This window comes from Mauremys reevesii, linkage group 5 (genome assembly GCF_016161935.1).
Source record: "Mauremys reevesii isolate NIE-2019 linkage group 5, ASM1616193v1, whole genome shotgun sequence".
In the NCBI taxonomy this organism is placed as follows: Eukaryota; Metazoa; Chordata; order Testudines; family Geoemydidae; genus Mauremys; species Mauremys reevesii.
In genome coordinates this window covers 110,130,729-110,136,728 of record NC_052627.1, presented here as the reverse complement: position 1 = coordinate 110,136,728, position 6,000 = coordinate 110,130,729, and the positions used below count along the sequence as shown (strand labels likewise).

The 6,000-nt window shown below is 46.0% G+C and overlaps 1 protein-coding gene across 1 annotated transcript in view; it reads left to right on the top strand.

Annotated features, from left to right (window-relative positions):
- Nucleotides 1-1,746: 1,746 nt before the first annotated feature.
- The window catches only part of C1QTNF7 (C1q and TNF related 7), a 103,100-nt gene continuing 98,846 nt past the window's right edge, over nucleotides 1,747-6,000 (top strand). Inside the window, exons 1-2 of the mRNA XM_039542720.1 lie at nucleotides 1,747-1,822; nucleotides 5,626-5,738. The gene's annotated coding sequence lies outside the window, so the exon portion shown is untranslated. The remainder of the gene's footprint in view (nucleotides 1,823-5,625; nucleotides 5,739-6,000) is intronic.

Here is a 6,000-nt window from a genome sequence, read left to right as displayed (position 1 = left end):
TCCTGACATTAAAGGGTTACTGTATTTTATGAAACACAGTCTCATTCTTTCCTGCCAGCAAAATAACTGCTTAGAGATTCTCTGCACATGAAAGATGATAGCTTGATTTCCAGTACGGCCATGTGTGTTGGAAGTAACATCCATGGTAATTATCAGAACCTGCTGAATCTCAAACTCTTTGGACAGAGAGATGGGTTAAGTACATCTCAAAAACTCCCCAGCTGCTTGCCATATGAGTGGATTAAAGACTGCTCGTTGTCAAGATTGTGGTGATGGCTTGGAATCCATAATGCATACACTCCAGAGTGCTCTTGTATATGTGTTATATGGATTTATTTTGTTAGCATACTAGGTATATTTAAACAATTAATATCTGCACTGAAAAAACTATAAAAGGAGAAACACTGGAAGCTTCAGAAGTGGGAGAATAAGACACGTTCATTTTATGTCTTTGTGATTTTTCAGTGGAGTGAATTATCCCATTGTTCTTAACTAGTGTATTGTGACTGCATGGAGAAGGGATACCTACCAACTACCAATTATTGTTTAGTAAGGGCTTCTGGTAGCAAGTGTTTTGAGTCACACCACATCTGAGTCTTGACAAAGTCAAAAGAGGGGAAACCCATAATCTTTTAATGACGTGCTAAAGAAGGAAACAGATGCCTGTAACTTTAGAAGGATAAAAACAAACATATTGGAACTGAAGTTGGGCAAATCTGTGTGTGGTTAAAAATAGAATTGGCCCAAATCTTCAATCAATCCTTCAAACCAAATCTAACCTGTAAGATTTGCAAAGTTTTTTGTTAAATCCCTCCTCCAGTTTATCCCCTCAATGCCCATGAAAAGCTCAGTGGTTACAGGAAATGGCTCCAACTCACACTATCATTGACATCCTCTACTAAGCCCTGGCTAGCTTCACCTCCTCCCTGATGAACTCTTTCTATGACCACCTTTAAGTGCCTTTCTCCATAGCATTGCTGCCTTACTTTTCCTTTATTGGGATGAAGGACCACGAACCTTTGGCGACCTCTCTGCTGAGCTGCAGCTGCTGCTGCTTAACCTAAATCTTGTGGTATAGATCATGAAAGGCAGTCAGGATAGCCATGCAGAGTGTTAAATTTAAATTCGGCAATAATGGAGCAGATGAAGTGCTGACTCACATCACTGCTGTTGTAATAACAAGTCATAGTAAAGAATACTTAGCACTTCACAAATAACTAATTAATCCTCAGTGTCACTGCTGTGTGGTAGATAAGTAAATATCAATACACATTTTACTGATGGAAAAACTGAGGCTGGTCTGCCCAAAGCCATTGAAAAAGTTAGTTGCAGAGCCAAGACTAGAATTAGGAACTTGCTGGAGTCCAGTCTAGTGTGTAGATCATTAGATCACATGCTCTTTTGCATGTCAGTAAAAAGACCTTAAGTTTCCTCCTCTCCTCCTAAGGAGGATCAGTTGGGAAGGGGGAAAGGCATCTCAAGTTTCCCTAAACCCACTGTGACGGGGCAAGGCCAGATGGCAATAGAAAAGTAGTGGAGATAGATATATTAGCCACAGGTTAAACGAATCCCTGGTACTGTGATACGTAAATGGCAGCTGCTCCAGGTCAATTAAGACACCTGGGGTCAATTAAGAGCTTTCCAGAAGGCAGGGAGGATGCTTGGTTGATTGGGACACCTGAAGCCAATCAGGGGCTGGCTGAAACTAGTTAAAAGCCTCCCAGTTAGTCAGGTGGGTGCACATCAGGAGCTGTGAGAAGTTGTGCTCTCTGAGAGACTGAGCTGTATACACCATATCAGGCACAAGGAAGGAGGCCCTGAGGTAAGGGTGAAGTGGAGCTTGAGGAAATGGGGGCTGCTCTGGGGAAGTAGCCCAGGGAATTGTATGTGCCCTGTTCCTAAAAGGTCAGCTACCATAGCTGATGCTATTAGGGTCCCTGGGCTGGAGCCTGGAGTAGAGGGTGGGCCTGGGCTTCCCCCTTTGCTCCCCTGATTAATCACTGAGACTGGGAGACAACTGAGACTGTGCAAGGGAGGATAGCTTCTCCTCACCTCCCTTACTGGCTTATGAGGAAAATGGCTAAGTAGATTGTGACTCTTGTCTCTAGAGAGAGAGAAGGGTTAAGTGGAGGGTCACAGTGAGCCTCTGAGGCTAGTGAAATCTATCAGGAAATGCAGGACCCAGGGAGACAAGGACAGAGCTTTGTCACACCACTGAAAATAATCAAAATAGGGGAAACTGGAGATGAGAATTGGGGAGGGAAACAGGGTTGTTTGCAGTAGCATAGCTAGCAGGGTGCAGAGGAAGCAGCTGCTTCCCCTCGGCACATTTTTCAAAAGTGGTGCCTGAGCGGGGTGTCTGGGAGCTGCCGGAGCGCTGGGTCCCTGCACGGTGCGGCTTGGCAGCGGGAGCGGGGAAGCTGCTGTGGCGGCAGCTCAAGACGTTCCAGCACTAGGCAGAGTGCCCGCAGCTTTGCAGCATGGAGGGGCTGCAGCGGGGCGCCCGGCTCGGAGCGTGGGAGAAGAAAGTGAGGGACAGAAGGAGGTGCTGCCACTTCCCAGGCACAGGTGCTGCTGCTGCTCCAGCTCCCCAGGTGGTGGGGTGCAAAGTGCTCCCTGAGCAGTGCCGCCCACAGGGGGATGTACCTGCTGCTTCATGGGTGCAGGGGCCAGCAGCAGCGAGGGCTGCAGCAACCGCTGTGGTGGGTGGGTGAGGGAGCGTGGGGCTCCAGCCTCCTCCCCTTCTCCCCAGCAGCACTAACGTGTGCACACAGGTGGGGGTGTGCGAGCGGCGAGTCTCCCTCCCAGCTCCTCTCCACGGGCGCAGCCAGAGCCGCGTATTGCAGGACTCCAGTGCAGCCGCCTGTGCCTGACCAGGAGGGCTGTGCACTGCCACGTGGGGCAAACGCGCCCCGCACGGCTGCTGCGGGAAGCCTGGCCACAAACAGGGGATTAGCTGCAGCTGCCTCCCTCTCCTCCCCATTCCCGCTCTCCCGCCAGCGCAGGATGGCCAGAGGGCAGGCACCTCAAGGTAAAGATGCACTTTGGTGTTGTTTGCCACCCTTGTAAACAGGCGGCATGCGGGGCGTTGCATTCTGCCCCTGGCGAGTGGGCGGGGCTTGGTCTCCGTTCCCCGTGGGAGACCGGACTCAGCAGGAGCTGGGTGGCCTAGTGCTGTGGGGGAGGAGGAGGTAGCTCATCAGAGGCACCTGGGCAGCCAGGTAAGCGCAGACCCAATGAGCGGGGTGTCTGGGGGGGGCGCAGCATGGCCGCAGCGTGGCCGGAGGAGCCAAGGGGGGGGGGGGGACGCGGCGCAGCCAGAGGAGCCAAAGGGGGGGGGCATGGAGCGGCTGGAGGAGGAGCCAAGGAGGGCGTGGCTAAGTGGGGGGGCGCCTTTTTTATGTTTGCTTCCCCTGCACTTAGACCCTGGCTACACCACTGGTTGCTTGGGTTGTGGGCCAATAGAAGGGATGCCACTTTAAGGTGGGCCTTTCAGCTAATTCAGGTAAGCACCGCAGTTAGATACCTGACACAATAGTAGAGTCTGGCATCTCATTCCAAAGTGAGGCTTAAGCTACACAAATGTCAGACTTTTTTTTTTTGGACTGACTTGATACACTGAAGCAGACAGTATGGATTAGCATTTGTATCTTCCACTGGTTTCAAAGAGTTGTTGAATTGTGGTGACACTACTCAACGAAGTAAAGTGTGCCAGCAGGTTCACAAAACAAAAAAAAATACTCTAACCATACTTTGGGGACAATGAGACTCATTCATAACAAACACCAGAGCTTTCATATAATAATCTAATTTATTTAACAGTGTGCTATAGCCTGACTAATATAATTTAGTATTGACAAAGGATTCCATTAGCAAATACTAAAGTTTAGTTTTCCTTAAACCTTTTCTCTCCTCACTGGCGGCATCTTATATCCTAGTCTTCATCCAAAACAGAGCATATTTCTCGAACTATAAATTAAAATATCAAACATGTAGTATTTCAATTCATGAAAATTGCAACTAAATCTGGGCATGTTCTAAAAAAGTAACAATCCTCTATAAACTTCTTACAATTGATATCTTGGTTTTGGCTGGTTAGGTATCAGAGACCTTTGCATTACATCTTTCAGCAACAATTGTAAATTTCAGTAATACATTCTTTCTCTAGACAAGCGCTTGTTAATGTTATAGTTTTGCAAGAAAAAATTAACATTGACGTATACTAATTCAGTTTATAATAAACTGCATGCCTCTTCAACAGCACTCAAGGGGGCCTAATTTTTTTTCAAAAGTGGCTTTGGGTGACCAACTTGAGGCACACCTTAAATGGACTCCATTTTCAGAAAACTTTTATGAGCATTTCCCCCTTGAAAATCAGGCTCCTTTAAGGAGTTGGAAGTGAGGTTCCCCCAAATTGAAGCTCCCAAAAAATCTTCAATCACATTTGAAAATATAGGCCTGAGCATCCATTTTTTCAAAATCATTCCACAAAGTTAACTCGTATTTGTAAGCATGTTCTATGCTATGGAGACAAATACACGCTAATTCCCCCAAAACTGCTCAAATGACGTTCCCAAGAATGTGTTAGATCTTCAGGAAATTGCTTACCCTTCCATCTGAGTCTGTGGCCCTTTCTGCATAAACACTGTGGCCTAACTTTCACAAACTCTGGGTGCCTCTATTTTTAGGATGTCTTAATTTGAGCAACTCAGAATAGAGATACCCCAAGTTAGTGGACACTTTTGAAAATCTTGGCTTTTGTGGCTAGGGCTCTGCAGGATCTCAGAAGGCAAAGCCACCTGTAATGAGTGTATCAGGCTCCCTGGTGAAACCCATCAATATTCCCGCAGAGAGACATTCAGACAAGTGAGCAGCAGTAAAATCCAATTCAGGACTTGTACGTTTCCCCTTCCTGGGGTGGGTGTACATAACACTGGATCAACAATACAATCAATAAGACAGCCATGCTGCTGGGAGAAGTGTGGGAAGCCCAGGAAAAAAGCATAGAGGATTAGGAAATCCACAGAAAGTAGATATTCTGAGATCAGGACAGGCAAGGATTCAGGGCCCACTCCCAAGCCAACTGAAGTCAATGGAAGTCTTTTGATTGACTTCAGTGGTCTTTGGATTAGGCCACTACTGTGGATCCTTGCATTCAGTGTGTATTCAAGGCCATGCATTCTCCCTTCACTTTGAGGCCAATACTCCTTCTCCCAAATCCCATATTAAGGGGAGTGTGCGCTAGGAACAGCTTGAGTCTTGTCCCTTCCCCATGTCTTCTGTGTAAACTTGGTCCTAAATGTTTTTCCAAATACTATATCACATTACCTGGGGAGTCTATACTCGCTGGTAGAACTATAGGTCATGCTGCTTCAGCCTGGAGTTCGCACTTGCTCATTCCTCTATACTGAGCTCTTGCTATAAAAATGGCAGTTTTATAGCAAGCCTGACAGTCGCTTTAAATTAGAGGAGTTGGCAAGTGTCCGAGAAAAGGGGTGGGAATTTGTTTAGCTGAGAAAGACAGTTGCAAGGCTTAATACAAGAGACTCAAGCTTTAAATAACTTTTCATGTTCAGAGAAGTGCATTATTTGTCATTAAGGCATTTTACTTTTTTTCTCTGAAAGACTTTGAACCACCAACCTGCATCTATTTGATTGAAGTTGCAAAATTTATGGGACAAACCCAAGGAAGCATATCGTCGTTGTGGAAAATTTGATATAATCTGCTCCAAAGTAAGGTAAGATGTAACTGGTTCTGTTTTGCTGTTCTGATTTATTTGAAAGCATTTAATCAAAGGAACAAAAATGTGGTGCCTTTGGAAAATGTAGATTTGTTTTCATTAGACCACATATGATTACATTAAAAATCTGCTGCTGCTAAATCTGTTTATATGTTCTGCCTTGTAACACAAGAATAAGGCACCATGACATTTATGAACTTAACATTGCTCTTAGAAAGTTTACTGACAGGTTTTTTTTAAATCCAAGATACACACATCT